This window comes from Perna viridis, chromosome 14 (assembly GCF_037379345.1).
Source record: "Perna viridis isolate PV_CMFRI_1.1 ecotype Kerala chromosome 14, ASM3737934v1, whole genome shotgun sequence".
NCBI lineage: Eukaryota > Metazoa > Mollusca > Bivalvia > Mytilida > Mytilidae > Perna > Perna viridis.
Window position 1 is genome coordinate 2930948 of NC_142458.1, and position 23196 is coordinate 2954143.

The 23196-nt window shown below is 32.9% G+C and overlaps 2 long non-coding RNA genes across 3 annotated transcripts; one reads left to right on the forward strand and one right to left on the reverse strand.

Annotated features, from left to right (window-relative positions):
* Positions 1 to 18220: 18220 nt before the first annotated feature.
* On the forward strand, positions 18221 to 20396 carry LOC148597743 (uncharacterized). The gene is made up of 3 exons (XR_015918573.1): positions 18221 to 18264; positions 19485 to 19573; positions 20194 to 20396. It is a non-coding gene; the product is annotated as an uncharacterized LOC148597743 (long non-coding RNA).
* Positions 18680 to 23190, reverse strand: LOC148597744 (uncharacterized). 2 transcript variants are annotated; one of them, XR_015918575.1, is made up of 3 exons: positions 22233 to 23190; positions 20764 to 20877; positions 18680 to 20378 (listed from the first exon to the last, which is right to left on the reverse strand). It is a non-coding gene; the product is annotated as an uncharacterized LOC148597744 (long non-coding RNA). The 2 variants fall into 2 exon arrangements; XR_015918574.1 differs by lacking the exon at positions 22233 to 23190 and having other exon boundaries at positions 20764 to 22225.
* Positions 23191 to 23196: the final 6 nt, after the last annotated feature.

Here is a 23196-nt window from a genome sequence, read left to right on the forward strand (position 1 = left end):
GTGGAGTCCGAGTTGCTCAATTTCTTTTGTTACTCTTTATGTATTATATTGGATTCTTATGTTCTTTGTTGTGTGTTTGTTTTCCATGTTTGGTCTTTGTCCCTGGATTACGTCTATTGATTCCCTTGATTACTATTAGATGTATTTATTTTCTATCGTTTAATGTTTAAGTCAATTTTTCTGTTATTCTGTGATAAACAACGTATTTTCTTCCTTTCAATCCGACAATTGTCATTGATTTACGCATGTAAGCTTTTTCGAAGTACATGTATACCAATATGAATGTCAGTAAATGTGTTCGTTCGTTTTAAAATTGGGCATCACTAATATGCTCATATCGATTCTAAGAATAAAATACAAAAAGGTTGAACCGTATTTTCATGACTGCCATTTTGATGAACATTCCTATATTATTGATTTGTAAAATGAACTGTAAATATAACAATAATTTCGATTTTCTGCGATTATTTTATAAAGACAACGTATCAACAAAGTAAAACTTTAATTTCAGGCTTTTTCATCATATTTTAGTTTTACTAAATTATTTTTAACGCCAAATCATGTCTTGTTACATTAATATATATCTTAAATAAATCAGAATATCGTATCTCCCGCTTCAATTACGGTTTATTGTCTGAATTGAGTGTCACGGCGCGTGTTGGCGAGTGTTTCTGGAAAATTTGAGGACGCTAATCTAACAATGTGCCGGAGCACAGATTTCTTATTTGTTTTATAATTACATTTTTTTTTCTATCGTGGTCCTTTTTGCTGATTTATATTTGTTTCTGTGTGTATGTTATTTTGGTTATGTATTGTTTGTTGTTTGTCTTTATCTTTGTCGATAAGCCTGGTTTATTTCTATCTTGTTAACCATTCTAATCCTTGTTCGCATGATTTCTTCATCTACAATTATAACGCACAACTATCGTTGCATGCGTGTATAAGAAACACGTTGATTTAGTTGTGTAAACCGTCAGAATGCGCGCCTTGTGTTGAAAACAACATTGATTTTCAACGGAATTCAATTATGTCTAAGACTCAAATTTAAGATTATTTCCCGAGAAGATATTGGTTATTAATGTAAAACTAATGAATCGCGATTTTAATTCGGTTAACGTCAGACATATTCAATACAAATGAATATCTTGCTTAAATATATTTTGGTACAGTGAGTTCATGTACTGAAATTTTGCAAGAAAAATCATTTGCATTTTATTACGCTGCTACTAATATAATATATCATGTATCTTAATTTCATTTAAAATGTATGAGATTTCAAGTCGCTTTATTAAGAGCATTTCTTACTTATATAAACGACGATTCTTCCTTTAAAACGACATTAATAACAATACTATCATTTATGTTCCTTACGATTTGAAATGTTACTTACAGTCTTACAATTTGGTTTCTAAGTTTGTTTTATATTCTTGATATTTATACAACCAATTTATTTAAAACCCTTTTTTATGGTTTGATATGGAAATACAAAGCGCTTATTATCCTTCTGAGACGTTTGTATAATATTGATTTGTTGTGACATGCATCATTAATTTGATCCTCTATCCTACATAATAACACCTAAATGAACTGTCCCATACTACAATACATCGTGTACTAAGTTACAGCCCTAGATTAATCCTACGAGGAAGAATGACCCGGCCAGCGAAAGCTATATTTCTATATAGCCTAGCTGGCCGAGTGGTCTAGGGCGCTGGACTTTGTGCAGGCAGTTTTGCCATAGATGTTACAGCGGTTCAAGTTCTAGTCCCGCGGAGGGAACAACAAAAATTTGCATCGCAAATTTGACAGTTCTAACATCGTTGGGAATTGTTCAGACCTTTTTTATACGTTTACTTTATCTTCACTGTATCAATTTGATCCGATGGAGCAGTGTAACGAATAGAGTCGTCACATTCTGAGACGTATATATATATATATATATATGCAATTGAGAACCGGTCTCGGAAAATATTCGCTAGTGTGGATGATTAAATACAAATCGAAACATAGCTTTTCCGAGATAGGGTAGGCAATAACAGACTGCAGAATGGCGCCCAGATGTTTACGGAAATTCCGTAATCAATATTGCCCATTATTCTTGGGTACTCAAAAATTGCAAAACTATTACAAATTAAAAATGAAGCGAAAATAATCTATAAAAGAAAGAGTCGAAAAAATGAATCAAAACGAGATAAAAACAAAATTAAACGATACTAATCAAAACAGAATGAAATGAAAGTAATTTAAATAAATCTTTTAAGACCCTTCGCAATTTATAAAAACCATAACTGTTTAACAGTGTCGGACAATTCGATCCAAAGACATTTCGGAACATGGCAACCCATAATTTCCTACGTTTCCGCCAATAGACATTTCTAATCATGACAATTAGTATAATGCTTTAGGACAACTAAAACCATATACATGTATCATTACAAAATTTAACATATTTGAAGATTATAAGTATACTATATCCAATCAGAGCTGACAAAAATAATCAAACGTGTTTTTAATTAATGTGTCATCGGGAGCGTTAACGGATTTAACCTTCATCATATCATTAGGTGATTTTGCATTGTCTAAATAACAAGTCTTTCAACTAATAGACCCATATAATCATTTACTGACCTATGTAAGAATTATAAAATATAATAAAAACCACATTCATATTCTGTTCATTAAATTATGCAGCTAATTGGTCCGTGTTTTAGAAACATAAGTTAGGAAAACACTGTACTTTGTTACGGTTCGTTCCTTGGTGATTATTCACCGCCGTAATTGTCATAATTTCAAAAGGCCATATACACGAGGAAAATTGCATCTTTTGCCTTAAGTACTATTCTGTGTAAAAAATCAGTCAATGGGTGGCACATCATTTTTCTCAATTTGTTCTGTGTTTGCTTAAATATATTCAATACATCTAGTTAACAAGCGAAAAGCTTTTTAAATTGATTATGAAGCATTTGTAATGTAAATATTTTTTTACTGGTTATACAATTCCCCCCCTTTTTATAGTGAATTTCAGCTGAATTTGACTTATCAATATCTTAAAAAAGCAAACTTTACAAACTCGTTGATGATTATTTCTTGGGGTTATAAGGTACAAATACTAGGATAATACAATAAAATACCTTTGTTTTTTATTTCTTGCGCCACACCTTATATACAATTTTCCTACTTCTTCAAAAGAGAAGTACTTATGTTAAACATAAATTTGCCATATGTTTTTCATATGTTTAGATCCACCAAGAAAAATGTAAACAAAAATATGTTATGAAGTAACGATTTAATTTGTAAAAACGACATCTGAAGGTAATTCATGTTTTCTTCCCTTACGGTGCACCTGGTCCATGCTACTAGTATTTAGTAGAGTCTGAGTTGCTAATTTACTTTAATTACCTTGTATGTATTATTTTGGTTATTTTATGTTCTTTGTTGTGCGAGTCCGTTTTCCTTGCCCAGCATTTATTTCTTGATTACATTCTTTTGAAATCCGATAGAATCTTGGTTCCCTTGATTACTGTTCCATTGCAAAATCTGTAAGAAAAGAGCATGGCTTCAACATTATTTTTCGAAAGTATTTGTTTTATATGGTTATTATGGACTAAAACGAATATATCCAAACTTAGCATACCTTTTAAGCATACGTAAACATATGTTGCAATTATTCATGTGTATGGAATGTGACAGGGAGTGATTGAGAAATCGGCAGAATTATCATCGTAAGATATATCAACGCTATAAACAATACATATAACTGCATTTCATGAAATATTTTTTACCTGAAAATTTAGATTGAAATCATTCAGATCAATCGTATTCTATTGATTATTGTTTTTGTTTTTGTAATTGTTTTTTGTTTTTTGTTTTTATTTTTATTTATTTATTTATTTTATTTTTTTGTTTTGACAAACTTTAAAATTTGTATACCAATATACACATATACATGATATATTTCAATTAACTTTATTTCGTCTTCGCAATCTTTGATAAATATTCGTGTCAATTTGCATTCGTAAAAGATATTTTGACTATAAATATCAATAAACGTCAAAATGAACTACTTTTAGCGAAAAGTTTGACAAATGAGCAGCGATCCTTAGTGACTAGAAATTGTGTCATTTGAACAAAACATCTATATACGTCAGTTAGAATTTGAATAATCCTTGATACCCCCAAGGACTAATAAGTATCACATCGTATTTTTATCATTTATAGAGGACGAAATCCTCATAATGGTAATCAATATGATTTTAACACATAACAGGACATTAAATTGTATCAGTGATCTGGTTTCGTAACTTTAACAACACCAGATTCAAAGCTTGCACGTTAAATAAGGTAGAAACCAAATCCTAGCTGCTGTAAAAATATAATAGTCATTTAAAGATTGATATATTCTATTTTCTCCTCGTACTGATAACGCCTATCTCATATCAATTTAAAACGTAAAAACGTATTATGAAAAAGTATCGGTAAGGTGAGCACACAATGGTTTGTGATCGCAAGATGCGATTTTTTTTTATTGAGAGATAAAAATTATTTGGTTTTTAAACGATCAGCCTGAAATGTTTAAATGTAAGCTACAGTTTTTGAATAGAATTCGTAAATATATACAGGGGTTAAAGATTATATTAAATTTGAACATAGAGAAATATTAAGTAACATGCATTAATACGGCTCAGCAATCTGCAAAATATACGTTTTGCATGTTTATAAATACATATATGATAAAGGCTTATTTAAGATGGTTCTTATTTCTTGATCATTTTGATTACTTTAATGAAATAGTAAATACTAAATACTCAAATTATAAGAAGGTTAGTGGGGCGCTTTATTGGATTTGTTTCAGTGAGAATTATGAAATGAAATTGAACGGATCATCCGTCATTTTACACAACAAAACGGCGATCAGATCGGTCACTGGTCATCGATAATCGATCCATCAGCGCTCATTCAATTAACAGTCACCGTTCCGTCAAATAGTTGCACGGATTATTTATGTGTCATATGAATTGTCTATCATTAAAATGTGCAGAAAAGGGAATAAAGTTCAAGATGACTTATTTTAACGTTCATGTATTTAAGTGTAACTTTTTGTAAGAATCAGTCGAAATGGGAAAAAATCAGAAGCATTCGTGTCAAATCCCCTCGATCTGTCAATATAATTTCATGCAATAGTGATTTCTCTACTTATAAGACTACCATTTGATCTCTCTAGCTCTGGGTTTTGTCAGAAATTTTGCAAAAAGAACGTTAGGAAAATTAGATTTTTAGTGTGCATTTCAATGAAATGATATCTCATTGCAAGAAAATGATATAATGTAATTTGTCCTTGATTCTGACGGTCCAAAATAGTCAAATTACACACAAAACGGTTGGTTTTACCGTAAAAAGTTTCACCCACTGCCTGATTCTTACAGAGACTAGCATTAAAATGTGATGAAATGAAACTAAGCTCAAAGTGATTTATTTTGACTTTCTTGTATATAAGAATTGAATTTCTCATTTTTTTCATCGGCGTGTAAACGCGTCGACCGTCGTACATTTTCAATGAAGTGCGCATTTACACGCTGTAGAAAGATTAAAAAAATGTTAAACTCGAAAAATTTCATTTCATATGTTTCTCTTGTTCTATTTTTACTTTATTAAAATATAAATAGAAAATGGGCAATGCGAAATCATTAATTAAATGTGTACACTTAAATGTGGACGATGCTTTTTTTTAAATAGTTCAGACAGATAACCTCAATTGTAAAGCCAATTATCAAATGACATTAGAGCATTTTATTGGTATGCACAATAAGTGTAATGGTTTTATGATGCAATATAACATGTTGACATACGTATGCATTCTTTCAGCCTCTGCATATGAGTTTTCATATCACCATTCATTCTTTTTTTTTCAAAGATTGCCGTAACTAGGCGGACTTTTGGTACTGTGTTCAACGTTTTACAATTATGCTTCCATAGCAGATTTATGCTACAAGATTGAAGTCATCACTACCGAAAATTATAGTGGTCATCATGAACTCATGGTTCTTTAAGGTGTATCCATTTGCACTACGAAGAAGACTGATTTGTTCACCGTCTTTGTTTTCCGATTATCTTTCGTCTACCCTAGATTTGAAAATGTATTATTTACTCGGCGGTGGTTGTTTCCAATCCGAGTCCGACGTTCTAGTCCGAGTTGCTCATGTTGCTTTTTACGTATCATTTTTATTATTTTATGTTCTTTGTGTGTGTATCATTTTAGCATGTCTGAATAACATTCTTTTGATTTCCACTACAATCTGGGTCCCTTGATTACTTTTCCAGACAATGGATGGATGCTTATTTGTCCGATGCACCTTGTCCGTGCACCAAGTTTTTTTTATCTTCCGAGTTGCTCATTTGTTTTTAGTTTCTCTGTATTATTTTGTTTATTTCGTCTGTTTGTAAATTTTCCTGTCATTAGATTATTTTGATTTCTGCTCGAGTTCACGGATTACTCTTTCAATTATTTCATTATATTCGAAGCATACATTTGCCCTATTCTTTATAGAAAATATGCAATTTTTTTTAAAATAATAGGGAATTGTATGCTGTTGAGTTAAGATGAATTTATATCATGAATAAAATAGTCTAACTGTGGTTTGTAGATGGCACAGTATACGATATAGATATATGCATATTTTGTTTTCTATAATTGTTTTAATGAAAAGCAGATATGTATATTATGTATTCTTTATATCAACACTAATACAAAATGTACACTTTTATAGCGCATTAATGAATTCCTATGGCAATTTAGATTTATCAGTACAATCAAATCTCTCTTAGTGACCATCTGTATTTAGCAACAAAAAGGAATTACAAATTATCCGTATGTAACACCCTCATACATGTATATAGACAACCTGTTTTATCCGTATGTAACACCCTCATACATGTATATAGACAACCTGTTTTATCCGTATGTAACACCCTCATACATGTATATAGACAACCTGTTTTATCCGTATGTAACACCCTCATACATGTATATAGACAACTGTTTTCTTCTCTTATTGGTCATTTAAGACAGGTTTAAAGACGATGTTTGATCTATTGAAAAGTTATCATACAGATTGTAGAGAAATGGAAAACTTTGATATCACTAAAATATTGCTTGTCTTAATTTCAGTACATATAACCATAGCTCAGTGTCATCTTTAATTTTCCTTTAAACGAACAACTGAAAGATTTAATCTGGCTTCAATGTCTGCATACCTTGCATAAACAACGTTTAATAGCAAATCAGATAATCAGCAAATCACTAAGATAATTTCCAACTGATTTCCTGATTATAAAATAGAATGGATGACCGATGTATCTTTCTATCTAAATGATTACTTAAGCGAGTTAAATGCTAGACACGTATGTCAAATCCATTTTGAAGGATGACAAAGCAATCTAGTTCTTAAAAATAAAAATATGCTGCAAATCGATAACATGTAATGCACATTACTTGTAGAACCGACGTTAATAAAATAGTGAGGGAATACATTTTTGATATTATTTGTCACCTAATTTTTAAAAGGCGTCAACATTTTTTCCTCATCCATCTGTGACTAATTAGTGTCAAATACGTTTACCATCACCAACAATATTGGGAATACCGAATATTATAATTTAAACTGTTATCTCTTAAGGGTCTGTCCCTGAAAGCATCAGGCTGTCGGTGAAACATGGTATAAAAACGACTATTTACATTGTGTAATTTGACTAATTCCACCATCAGAATCAAGGAAAACAGATAGGAGTTTGCATATCATGTTGGACCATCAAGTTACAATTTCATTGAAATGTACTGAAAATGAACATTTCAGAGGAGATAACTCTGTCAAAAACCACATTTCTAAGATTTTATTGAGAAATTTCTGAACAAGTCCAGTGATACAGAAAACAAATAATAGTCTTTTCAAATAGAGAAATCATTCTGAAGTGGTATTCTATTATCTGATCGGTGAGGTTTAGACATGCATGTTTCTGATTTTTCCAATGTTGTCTGATTCTTACAAACACGTGCACATAATTAGTCTAGTAAAAGACTAAATTGCGAATACCACTGACGTTACATTACTTGGTATGTTTTTTTTTTTCTCTAGAAAAGTAGGTGACACTTACCCTACCAGTCCGACTTTGTAATGCTCTGAATTCAATGCTTTAATAGTAGTATGCATTTTCACTGTAGACGCGGTTTATTTAAATTATATTTTTTTGCTTACTTTTCAAAATCTTGGTCACTTCATGTGCCTGCAAAACGACTTTTTTAAATGCTAACTGTTAATGAATATGTTAAGGGCATTTGCAATCTGGGCAGATGACCTCAAAATAATTATACCTTTTTTTAATCTTTAAATAATTTTTTAATCGACAGCATATTTATGTCATGGACGCGTTTTTCAACAAACGATCGGCATTCCAATGGGAACAAATTGTGCTCCTCTACTCGTTGACCTATTCCTTCACCCTTATGAGGCTGAGTTTATAGCTGATCTGATCCGAAAGAAAGAATATCGTTTGGCTAGATCCTTTAATCTCAGTTTCCGCTATATAGATGACGTATTGTCTTTAAACAATCCTACTTTTGGGGATTTGATACATCGCATCTACCCCAAAGAACTTGAGATAAAGGATACTACAGACACTGTGAAGTCAGCCTAATATCTTGACCTAAACTTAGAAATCGACGGTAAAGGAAAACTATTGACCAAACTTTACAACAAACCTGACGACTTTTCATTCAAAATGTCAACTTTCCTTTCATCTGCGACAACATCCCTTCAGCACCTGCGTATGGAGTGTTCATATCACAACTCATACGTTATACCAGAGCTTGCCAAGACTACGCAGACTTTTTGTATTGCGATAGAATTCTAACAAATAGGCTTCTGAAGCAGGGTTACGTTGCTACAAGTTTTAAGTCATCAAAAGTTTTATGGTCGTCATCATGAACTCATGGATCGTTACGGTGTATCCATCTGCACCACGAAAACTTATTTGTTCAACTTGTCATAGTTTTCCTTTCCTCTTTCGTCTATCCCGACCTTGACTTTTTATTAGCAACTCGGCAGGTGTTTCTAGAAAAGCAGAGGACGCTTATCCTTCCGGTGCACCTGGTTTATGTTCCCAGTTTTAATGGAGTCCGAGTTGCTCATTTGCTTTTGTTACTTTGTATGTATGATTTTAATAACTTTATGATATTTGTTGTGTATGTCTGTTTTCCTTTTGAGGAGTTTCTGTGGTGAGATAAACTTTTTTTTTTCTGTACAGGAAGTAACTTTGTGATTCTTGTAGTTGTAAATTTACCTGAATCATAAATCATATACAAATGATTGCATGGGGGTCCGTCGGACCCTCTTTTTTTGGAGAATGTAGGAATTTCCTACAAAATTATATAACAAAAAAAATAGAAATAATTGCCGGGACACCCCTATTTCGGAAATCACTGTATTCAGTGTGATATTGTACTTCAGTGAACTTTTCATGCAAGAAATCTTCCTAAGGAGCAGTATTTTGTCTAGCCAAGATCCATAAACCTCTCACAATATTGGCTTAATGAGAACAATGCTTCTAAAAAGCATACTTTTTTTTCAGAATTAAATGGCATGTACCTGTGATAGGGCTTGTGTTGGGCAGACGACAAGAAGTCCCCGCAGAAGTGTAAATCTAGCATGATCCAAGTGTTTATTGAATGTATATTATCGCTGTTACAAAGTTATCATATGATATATTTGATTGGGGTTTAAGCGTTATTCGACCCAAGCAACATGCATCATAGAAATGCACACATCAATTAGAATTTATATTACAAAAATGCAAGGGATTGAATGTATATGACTCATTCTATATGTCTACCCAGGACTTGACTTCTTATGAGCAATTCGGCGGGTGTTTCTAGAAAAGCAGAGGACGCTTACCCTACCGGTGCACCTGGTCCATGCTCCCAGTTTTTAGTGGAGTCCGAGTTGCTGATTTACTTTTGTTACTTTTTATGTATGATTTTAGTTACTGTATGTTCTTTGTTGTGTATCGCTGTTTTCTATGTCTGGTCTTTGTCCCTGGATTAAATTCTTTTGATTACCGCTATAACCTTGACTCCCTAGATTACTCATGTTTGGGGATTTCCTACAAAATATTTCTTCATGTTTTGTTTTATTTTTTTGCTTATGACTTAACAAGAGATATATTTGCAATACGTAACTCATCCATAAACCTATCTTATTTCAAGTATTTTTAAATAAAAATTCACCCCTTGTTTCGATAAGAATCATTTTACGGAATAGAGAAAATGTAAAATAAATACAAAATTATTTCAAAAATAATAATTCAATTAATCACATGCTGCCGAACCTGCTCAAACTGAGCCCATTTTAGATTTATTTTTTTTTTCAGTTTTTGACATATGTCAATTACTCCATGTTATACATTGGAACGGCTATGCAAGTACTTGATAAAGTGAATGATTTAGGCAGGTTTTTGGTGGTTCTAGGTTTTTTTTTAAATCACAACACAGCTTTGTTCGTAATCATTTTTAAATTAAATTGATACAAATAAAGCAATTTAACATTTAAGGAAAAAAAAAGAAAACAGACCAAAAATTTGGCTCTGTAGCAATTACCGTAATTGTGTTGAAATATCAAACTTTCTTAATATGCAATATTTGTTTATATCCTTATTTATCGATAGGCATCTCATTCTAAACTTCTCGTTAAACGACGAAAGGGTAAGCAAAAATCGAAAAGAGAAACCTTTTCATTTATTGGAGTTATAAATCAAAGACTTGATCACTTTTTCATATACTTTTCGACCATTCGGCAACAACAATCACTCTCCCCGACCTCTTTACAATACGTCATGTTCACTATATGTATTTTTTATTGTTACATTATGCGATCCGTTTTTCAACCCGAATAAATCGTAAATAAATATGTATTCTGTATTGATTGGAAAATATTAAATAAAAAGACAAATGTGAAGTAAAACCTGATGGTATTTTGTACATACCAGAAACGCCAGCACTATTAGTTATATCATAAATATCCTAAGGGACCAATCTGAGTTGGTCTAAGAAAAAACATGTAGGTGCGAATGCCGGTATGATTGTTAAGATTCCTGCTTTTGTTAGTTATTTCAAATTTAAATGGCTTTTATAGCATTTGAATTACTACAAGAGTAATCAAGGGAACCAAGTTTATAGCGGTAATCAAAAGAATGCAATCTAGGGACAAAGACCAGACATGGAAAACAGACATACACAACAAAGAACACAAAGTAACTAAAATTATACACACAAAGCAACAAAAGCAAATGAGCAACTCGGATTCCACTAAATACTGAGAGCATGGACCAAGTGCACCGTATGGTAAGCGTCTTCTGATTATTATTTCTTTGAAAAACACCTGTAAAAATAAGTTTCATATCTTTTTAATAATTTTTGGTTAAGAACCACCATGAAAAAAAACATATGTTTATGGCAAACAAATGAAGTCATGAAATACAAGTTATGAAAAGAGTAAGAAAAGGAATCTTGATTCTAGCGGAATTTTTTTTTTAAATATAATCCAGGGACAAAACCACGCATGCCAAAATGACATACTGGTCTGGTCTTTATCTCTGCATTGAGTTTTTTTTTCTAATTCGGCTAGAAGCTAGCTTTCATTTACTAACCAATTCATATCTTCAGTTAAATATATAAGTGAGCATGCTGGTGTGCTTGTTTGGGTTTATGTTAGTATATAACTTTTGTTTTTAATTTTGTTTAGTTTTTGTTTGGAAATCTTATTCGGAATATTGTATGAAATGCAGAAAAAGCATGTATTTTATGAAATGATACTTTCATCAAGGTTCCAAGATATATATCAACGAAAACATAACAGGAATTATGTAATGATATTGTCTTCTTAAAATAATATTATTGTCTGCTACAAGTGACTTTTATATCAAAATTCTATTACGTTTTAAAGCTCCACGGTGTCTTGTTTATTACAGATGACAGGTCTTGTCAGACAAGAAAAAATTAAAACACCAAAAACAAGTATCATTTTTTTATATATCTGTATGATAGCTGTCTCAACGAGAGATCTATGTTCAGTATTATGAACTTGAGTGCTGATTTGTCTTCAATTCAAAATTAAATGATTTGTCTAGTTAATAACTTTTCTGTTTCACCTAGCTTGAACCCATACGTTATGCCAGAGCTTGCCGTAACTATGCAGACTTTTTGTACCGAGTGCACCTGCTTACAATTAGCCTTCAGGAACAGTCTTATTTTGCTAGACGTCATCTCTATAGTAGTTTAATGGTCGCCATCATGAACTCGTGAATCGCCGAGAACCCTGTGAATCGCCGGAGAACCCTCCCCCCTGCCGGTGCACCTGGTCAATGCTTCAAGTTTTTAGTGGAGTTCGAGTTGCTCATTTAATTTTGTTGCTTCAAACGTATTACTTTTGTTGTTTAATGTTCTTTGTCCCTGGATTACATTCTTTTTATGTCTGCTAGAATCTTGGTTCACTTGCTTACTTCTTGATATACTGTATTCTCCACATAACGGGAGCATATGTCTTATGCCACTTATATGACAATTCAGAGAGAAAAAATTATCTTATGACTTGATTTATTCTAACGAAATTCCTGTGAGAATTTGTATTGCTTTTGACTAATTACTTTATATCAATCACATAATTAGTTTATGTTAATCTATTTTTTTTACTTTCTGCTACAACAATCTTTCTTAATATCAGTATAAACCAGAGTAAGTAATGTTTTCGAAAACGTCAAAGAGTAATCAAGGGAAACAAGGTTGTAGCGGTAATCAATAGAATGTAATCCAGGGACAAAGACCAGACATAAAAAAAAAACAGACATACACAACAAAGAACATTAAGCAACTAAAATCATCCATACAATGCAACAAAAGCAAATGAGCAACTCGGACTCCACTAAAAACTGGTAGCATGAACCAGGTGCACCGGTAGGGTAAACCTTCTCTGCTTTTCTAGAAACACCCGCCGAGTTGCTCATAATAAGTCAAGTCCGGGGTAGACAAACGAGGAAAGGAAAACTATGACCCGTTGAATAAATCAGTTTTCATGGTGCAGATGAATACACTATAACGATCCACGAGTTCATGATGACGACCATAAAACTTTTGATAACTTCAAACTTGTAGCAACGTAACCCTGTTCCAGACGCCTATTTGTTAGTGTTCTATCGCGATACAAAAAGTCTGCGTAGTTTTGGCAAGCTCTGGCATAACGGATGAGTTGTGATATGAACACTCCATACGCAGGTGCCGAAGGAATGTTGCCACAGAGGAAAGGAAAGTTGACAATTCTGAATGAAAAGTCATTACGTTTGTCGTAAAGTTTGGTCAATAGTTTTACTTTACCATTGATTTCTAAGTGTAGGTCAAGATATGAGGCTGACTTTACAGTCTCTGTAGTATCCTTTATCTCAAGTTCTTTTGGGTAGATGCGATGCATCAAATCCCCGAAATTAGGATTGTTTAAAGATAATACGTCATCTATATAGCGAAAACTGAGATTGAAGGATCTAGCCAAACGATCTGATCAGGTATAAAGTCAGCCTCATAAGAGTGAAGGAATAGGTCAGCAAGTAAAGGGGCACAATTTGTCCTCATTGGAATGCCGACCGTTTGTTGAAAAACACGTCCACCGCACTGGATATATAGATATATCGGTTTATAGGGGTTTGAAACATATTGACATTGTTATTGTTCTGGACCTATTACTACAAAGGACTGGACTTACTTTGAGACCATCATATTTCACTTGTGTGCTGGCAGGGAAAAAGAGAGGCTCAAATTTCTCACATCGACCGACAAAATTTGCATTGTATATTTGTGCCAATAGGTGTAAGTCCATAATGGCGTTGAGACTAGATCTTTATTGATATCTTTAGCATTTGAAGAAATTAACAATTCGATCATATAGTATATCATCACATTTCATTTCGTATTTCAAAATTTGTCCACTACAACTAGGAATGTTGAAAAATTAAATGCAACATTATTTTTTGTCTTTGTTTTTTGTTTTGTTTTCTTTTTTGTTATCATGGTTGAAGAAAAAAATGCGAATTCGTATCTTGTTGAATTAGTTCATTTGAAAACTCCATCATAGAATAGAATGGACAATTTTAATTTCGATGGGGACCATATTTCGTTTACAGCGTCTGAATGAATTACCTCGAACTTCCGCAGTATTTATTTTATAATTTTGGATTTTTTTTTTATTATTTTCATTCAATTATTTCTTTTGTTTTAAGTGAAAGATTCACATGTTTTACTCTACTTTCAAAATGCTATTTAAAGTTCTTAAGAACTTTTTCAAACAAGAAATAAATTATGCGAAAAATACTAAAGCGAATAACTAATTTAACTTCCTGGTTATAAATCTCCAATACTGCAATTTTACTGGTTCCGACTTTTAGCACCCCAGGTGTCTCTATGTTTAATGAGTTTTCAATGACAAGGCAACATGGTAAGTAATATAAATAGCTCAGCATCTAAACTTATCTTTTTCAGATAAGAGACAAAAATGTTATCGCCGTTTAAGTACTTCTCCGTCTAAGAATCTGGCAAAATATATATAAGGTGTGGCGCATGAAGAAAAACAACGCAGAGATTTTATTGCATTAACCAATTACTTATACCTGATAACCACCAGAAATTTAAATTACCATCAGAGTGTTTGTAAAATTTGCCATTTAAGGCATTGGTAGGTCAAATTCAGTTTAAATGCACCACAGAAAAAATAGCGGGAAGATTTTCCCTCTCTCTTACCCTATAGAGATGTACTGAATATATTTTAGGCAAAAATGACTAAATTGGGAAAAAGGATGTGTCACCCATTCCCTGATTCTTACACAGTATGGTACTTGAAAGATAATATGTTTGTTTGTTGGGGTTTAACGTCCGAGCAGCAATATTTCAGCTATATTCAGACAATGAACATGAAATGGATGATAAAATGAACATGAAATGAAAAAAAGAAAGGATGGGTCACAAGGATAATAGGGTCGACAAATTTTGATTGCCACTGGAAAAGGGGGGATGGGTAAGGTCGGGCAATTTAGCCTCCTGTGGCGGAGCGCAAAGGTTCCTACTCCTCTCGAATACCACAGCAGGGTTCTTTAACGTGCGAGGAACGTGACATCTTTCCCAACACGGTGCACCACTATGGTTTGCAGTCAGGTTTTCCGTATTATAGCCTGACAACCCCAGCATGTAACACGCCAGGGGTACCCCATTCCACCACCTGGGGCACACATCCCAGTTGCTCTATGGGCAGAGTGCCTAGCCCCGGCTAGGGTTCTGAGCACTATTTAGTCGCCTTTTACGACAAGCTTAGCGCTGCTGCAGGCCTATTCTTTTAACACCCGGACCTGCACGGGGGTGAAAGATAATAAATAAAATTGGCAGTAAATATGCCATCAAAGTCAATCTAATCTTTATTAGACTCACGCACTATTTATAAGGTATGTTGATGTGATATACATGTAATTATAAGAAGACAAACACAGAGCATCGATGATAGGACGCAAGAAAAAAAAATAAGGCTTTTAATTGTAATTTTTACGTCGTAGATAAGGTTTTATCCATAGATTTGATGACTATTTTTATTTCATTTACCAAAATAGGGTCGTAATTGGAAACATCACTTACTTGAAATTTATATCAAATTGAAAAAGTAAAGTTTCTCTTTTACTTTTTTTCACTCAAATTACATTTCCAGACTTCGCTGCACGCTGCACAGACCCGGAATGGAAAGGAGACGTCCAAATCCTCTTTTAAAACTAATGAAGAAGATGTTCTCAAAATGCTAGAATTTTTTATCGACAACATATCTGTCCAGCATGGTGGGCAGCTTGTTCAACAAACGCTGGGCATGCTAATAGGAACAAATTGTGCTCCTATACTTGCAGATATATTCCTTTTCTCTCCTTTGAGGCTGACTTTTTAGCTGTTTTGATAAAAAAAAAAGGAACATTGTTTCGTTACATCCTTTAATCCCTCAGTTCTCGCTATATAGATGACGTATTATCCGGGGATATTTTTCATGACATCTACACCAAAGAACCAGAGATCAAGGATACTACAGACGCTCTGAAGTCTGTCTCATATCTTGACTTCATTTAGAGATCAATGGTAAGGTAAAACTATTAACCAAACTATACCATTAACGCGAGGTCATATCATTCCCTATTATGAACTTTCCTTTCATCTGTGGCAATATCCCTTCAGCATCTGCGGTATTTTATATCACAACTCATACGTTTTGCCAGATCTTGCTGTTATTTCGCAGACTTTTACTATCGCGTTAGACTATACAGTTAGGCTTCTGGAACAGGGTTATGGTGCTACCAGTTTGAAGTCATCACTGCAGAAATGTTATGGTCGTAACCGTGAACTCGTGGATCGTTAGAGTGTATCCGTTTGCTTTATGAAAACTGATTTATTCAACGCGTCATATTTTGTTGTCTACCTTGCATTGGCATTTTTATGAGCAACTCAAGGGTGTGAAAAAAAGAGGACGCTTACCTTACCGGTACACCTGGTCCATGCTCCCAGTTTTTAGTGGAGTTTTAGTCGCACATTTACTTTTGTTACTTTGTATGTGTCTTTTTTTATTATTTTATGTTTTTTTGTTGTGTGTGTGTCTGTTTTCCATGTCTGGTCTTTGTCCCTGAACTGCGTTGTTTTGATTTCCGCTAGAATCTTGGTTCCCTTGATAACTCTTTTAAAAGATTACTCTTTTATACATACACCAATTAAACATCAAACCTTAAAGATTTGGATACTTTTTTAACAAATAAAACTATAGCCTGAACAATAAATTTAAAGTGTTAGTCACTGGGGATCGATTTGAAAGAAAGGGTTTATGTTGTAAATTATCGGAACAAACCTGAATCTTTCCTCTAAATTTTTTAAGTGAAAATCAAAAGACTAGTCGAAAAGAAGTATGCAGCCAGTTTTCAATGGCTTAACACGGTCAAAATTGAAGCAATGCATGAAAACGTGTGACGTCATCTCACGTTTTATATGCACCATGTTTTTGCCATTTTAAGCTACCTATCAAAATGCATGTGATTATTTGACACAGGTTGTGGATTAATCTTTTGCAGGCGAAATCTTGCTATTTTACATGTTCCTAGTCAACATGGTCCATGGAAAATGGTATTGTTTTCATCACGAATATAGAGAAATAAGTTCGTCCTCTCTGCTGAATGGTATATGAATGTATGAATATTAAATAGTGATAACGATGGTATAAACAATATGAATTCTGTAATATTGAAAAATAAAATGGCAGTGTATGTACTTATCATTGAAGTTCTGACTTATGTAATCAGTTATAAATAGTATACAACAAAAAATATATAATGAAAGACATAATAATGCTTGAAAGCTCAACTGACGCGAATACTTGAGATGCGAAAGAGTAATCAAGGTTATAGCGGTTATCAAAAGAATGTAATCCGGAAACAAAGACCAGACATAGAAAACAGACATACACGACTTAGAAAATAAAGTTACTAAAATTATACTTATAAAGTAATAAAAGAAAATGAGCAATTCGGACTTCACTAAAAACTGGGAGCATGGACCAGGTGCACCGGTAAGATAAGCGTACTCTGCTTTTCTAGAAACACCCGAGTTGCTCATAAAAAGTCAATCCCGATGTAGACGAATGATAAAAAGAAATCTATGGCACGTTGAACAAATCAGTTATCTTGGTGCATAGTGATACACCGTAACGATCCACGAATTCATGATGATAACCTATAACTTAAAAAAATTTTCACATCAATACGTTTACGCATTTACAACAGCAAATATTAAAATCTAATGGACAACGAACAAAAGGATATAAACTCACACATCAAAAATAAAGTAAAAAAAATCATAGTACTAATTTTAGATAACGATCTAGACGTTATAGCCAATGCAATAGGAGTGTTTTCTTTATACCAACTTTTTATCTTGAAATTTTCCAGACAAAACGTAACAATAAAAAACGATAATGACCAATTGATCATGATATACGTCAGCAATAGTCAGTTCTTAACATAAGATCTTATCTCCTAAATTACCTCAACAACACATTGCAATCTAATAATTGTGCATTATTAAACAAATATATATTTATATGTCTTGTTTATACAATTTGTCTACATTTTCTCTGTCAACTCAAGTAGGTAAGCATTTCATTTAACAAGGTAAGTCCACTAATTATATAACGTTTCAATCGATTCAAGTGGTCATTTTGAATATTCGTATGAAGCATACCCATTTATAATGCTTTCATTTTTAGTGGAGTCAGAGTTGCTCATTTGCTTTTGTTACTTTGTATGTATGATTTTAGTTACTTGACGTTCTTTGTTGTGTATGTCCGTTTTCCATGTCTGGTCTTTGTCCCTGGATTACATTCTTTTGATTACTGCTATAATCTTGGTTCCCTTGATTACTCTCATCTAAATTTGTATTTCAATTTAGAACAATACATGATTTTTTGTTTATCTTTGAGAAATCAAAATAAATCATCGGCCAATAAAAAGGAAATCTCAAGAAAGCACGGTCAGGCAAACATAAGTCAAACTACGGAAAATACATTGAAACAATTAAACTACATACTATATGTATATAATTTATTCTGATAAAAACGATGTAGTACAAAAGTATGCAGAAAAACACATTACAAATTGCGTTGAATTGTACAGTTACAGAGGGAAATACAATCATAGTTTTTTTAGAGGTCAGAGAGAATCCAGAGTGTCATTTATAATTCTAATGAATTTGCAAAATTTTTTTAGTTTGGATTGCTGTTTTTGATTCATAACAGCACTAAATTTTAAAATAGTATAGTTAAATATGAATTTTTTTATCAATGTAAAGCTTTCCATCGTTTCGAAAATTTGGACATTCCATCAGGTAGTGGTATATATCACCAATGGCCTCTCATACTCAATTAACCATTTTAAAATAATCCTTAATTTCCACTATTATCGTTAAATTGCATAAATAATACTAAATACTGACCTCCTATGACTTAATATGCTCATTTCTCCCATTCATCATGCCCCAATACCCATCCTCCTTTCACCACTTAAATTTGAGATGGTGAAGTAGGGTATAAAATCTTATATATGCTTTTACAATTTAAAACAAAATCTATTTCTTATTGTTATGTTATAATGAAGTTAAAGTTTGTTTATAACATAAAATTGCATTTTTAGAATTTTCACTTTTCATGTCCTATGCCCTCTTCCAATATAACTATTCCTAAAGCCCAAAACTTCATTGAATAGAATTTTTTCCGTTCTGGAGCTGTTCAATGTATAGAAGAAAAACCATAATCCGTCGAATAAATCTACATCGATTGTGCGTGTACGTTGTACATTGCATTGGCTTAGCATTATAAATAAGTTATTCATATCAGGAATTCCCGAATCCAGTACAATATGACTGTTAGCATTTATGCGTTCACTGCCATCGTCGTAGGACTATATAGTATTGTATCCGGACAGAGTGAGTATTTTCATCTTGCAAACAAGTACTACCTTTAAAAAAAATAGCCGACGCAATTCTTCCTTTGTTATACATGTAATACCTAAAAACTGAATAAGATTTTAATGGTGAACTGTGTGATCACTGTGCTATGTTTTGTATTTCAATCACTTTATTGGTTCAAAAGGTTACCTATATGTTTCAATTATTCAGTATATTAAAGATTATTCAACATATAAAAGGGATTGAAAATATTCCGGACACCAATCTCACCACTCGAGCCTTCAATTTCACGGTTGCTTCCACATTGTCCAATGAAATGCGATGTTGTAAGCTACATTGCTTAGGTTGTTATGGTTAAGCACCGTGGATGTCACGTGATATCAAAGCGATCTTAATATCGACTGCAAACAATGGGGTATATTAAATCTATTAATTTGTTTAAACTTCATTAAAAGTTACCACTTCTCATTTTTGAAGCATTGTTTATAAGTTCAATAAGTAAAGCTTTCTATTCAATGTTTAACTGAATTCAATATTAGAATTGAAAAAAAAAATTCTGTTGTTATGAAGTACATTTTCCTGCGGTAAATTAAAAAAAAATGGGCCAATCAAACATAAAAACACACTTAACATTTCAGATTATTCATCGTCATGTGCCCCTCCAAGGAGCCCTGAATGTAGATACTTGAATCTGGAGACGAATGACGTAACCTGTCAATGTGATCCATATTGTTCGTTGGAAATGAACGATGATTGTTGCGACGACGTCGATGAGTATTGTAAAGGTGCTATTAGAGGCAGATGAAACAGAGGGCAAATAAATCTGTAAAATTAAAAAAAAGATACATTTCTTTACAGCATTAGTTTAACATCGTCCTGTCATTATGAGCATTTATTTCTACACTTAACGAAACTTATTAGAATTAATTGCGCTTATCATCCAGTAAAAGTCCAAGGTCATGTTTTAGTTTCGTATGAGATTTCAAATATTACATAGACTTGAGTCACCCTTGTCACAAGAAATCGTTTCGGTAAAATAGGCCATTAGCCATGAAGACATAAATTATGTTTAAATATATGTCACGACTACTGTCATGATACAACGAACCTCGTGGTTTTGCATATACGGTAACTTGAACAATATATGTATAATTTGATTCTATGTTGTTCATTGGTATCAGCACATAGCAAACAACTGAATATATCACCTTTCTGTTGGAGTGATACATTAACAAAGTCAACCACATGCCTTTATATACTGTAAAATGAGGTACGCTCGTTCAATGTAAATACTGACGCCTCTTTGACAATAAAAATGGTATCTGAAAAGATAATAAACAAACAGATACAAATGAGCACATGGCTTGTATAAAGTTACAACTACAACTTATGGTTCACTGTATACAATCATTACCATATACTGTATCGTCTATAATAGGACAATTCAGACGCATGCAAATCCAAGAACATGGCCTAAAGGTGAAGGGTGATAACAGGAAAAAAGACGACCTCTATACACATTGTAGTGAACTAAATTAAACATATTTAGAATAAAGAAATAAAGAAAACAAGACATATCATACGCAAATCAAGCATTAGTAATATGAAATACAACAGCAAAAAAGAAGAAAAGAAATGGAGGTGACATGAGATGCTCAGGAGAAGGTATTCATTTCTCGCTCTGACAATTGCACCCTTAACTGTATCATATCGTAATCAGCGATGTCATTCAATCCAACAGAGTACTATGATGTAAATAAAGTAAATATTGCAGATAAATGATGGAAATATTTCCGAAGTAGACAAAATTGAATTACTGTAAAAGCTAACATTTTCATTAATGATTTACATTCGTTTATTTTGGGAAGAACTAATAAACGAAAAAAGTCCCCTAAAAATTATTTCAATGACGATAAAACATTAGTCTGAATTCAAATGCACTTATATTGAAACAAAACCAACAATCCTAATTATTTCGTCAAAATGACTTCACTTATATGTGCTGTCTTCGGGCCCTTTGTCATGTATTTTGTAGATAATAAACGTTCATTTACAAATGTGATAACAATTCTTACTAATTCTATAATCAAAATAATTAACTGTTTACTCTTTCGTCTACCCTGGTCTTGACTTTTTATGAGCAACTCGGCGGGTGTTTCTAGAAAAGCAGAGGACGCTTAACCTACCGGCGCACCTGGTCCATGCTCCCGGTCTTTTGTGGAATCCGAGTTTTGGTTAATTTATATTCGTTTTTGTGTTTGTCAGTTGTCTATGTCTGCTCTTTGTCCCTGGATTACATTCTATAAATATCTGCTAGAATCTTGAATGCTCTTACATTGTAATTGTGTAACTACATTGCAATGATTTGGACTGCTTTTGCATCTTTTGAATATTTTATACTTGTAAGTAGATAGGTAAATAAGGTCTTCTCAATTCATTGAAATTTGACATTGGACGACATTGTATTTCTGCTCATTATTAGAAAAAATGGATATGGTTAAAGGGAACAGATGGCCAAGAGAAATCTTCTATATAAATTAGTACAAACATTCAGAGAATACCAAACAGTCTTCAGCAATTTCAAATACACAATTAAATGAGCTATAATAGGCCCCTATATTAAAAGTAATACAATACACGCTGTCAAAATGATGGCATTTCTTTAAAATAAATTTACCAACATCCCCTGGAGAAACGCGTATGCATGCGGTGGGGCTGAACTAGTTTGATAAAGCCTTAACCATCTCTTTTAATGTCAGGTTAAAACTGAACTGAAACAACAAACGAGAAATGGTTAATATGTTTAAATGACAACAACCATACGGGTATTATAAATGTCACCCATGTGTTTTCAATAAATAACGAGAAAACCCACATATCACATTATACATAGCATTATACATAGGTACAGCGAAAGAGTTACCCACATACACTCAGGCAAAATAATAAGTGAACTGAAAGTAAAAACATACCATAAAAATCACTCAATACATCAACATTTCTGCATTGAATACTTCAACATATACTATATATACAAGTTTGGATATTCTTAAAGAACGCTTGCAGTTTCTGAAAGCTATATCAGAACGTACTATAGTGACAAAACCACAAGTAGAAATATTAGTACAATTGCATTATTATGTTGTTTGTGGTTCTCCAATTGATAAAATTATGTTTCAACGTATCGCCACAGAATGCAAACACAAATAGCTCCGTCAATTTAACTCTTTTCCGGACTTTTTTCCATATACAGAGTTCACATCCCAAAAGCAACAAATCTTATTTCGAAAAAAAATCTTTAATTATCAGTAGTTCACAAAAACCGACACAAATTATTAATATATCGATGCTTCAAATAGTCGCTTACTTAGGACGCCCGACTCTTTGCTGAAAGAGATGATAGCATGATATAACATGAATTGCATTACGAAAGTTTACTCTAATTTCTAAACTTATGTCATCGTTGAACATGTAATCTAATGAACTAGATAACTATGTAAAAGAAGCATTTAATTGTCAGTCTCTGTAAAAATCAGGCAGTGGATGAAACATGGTGCCATTTGGGGGGCTTTGATAGCTTGCTATCTGGTATGGGTTTTATCAATCACTTAAGATGTGTGGTGAGCTGCAGGTATTTTATT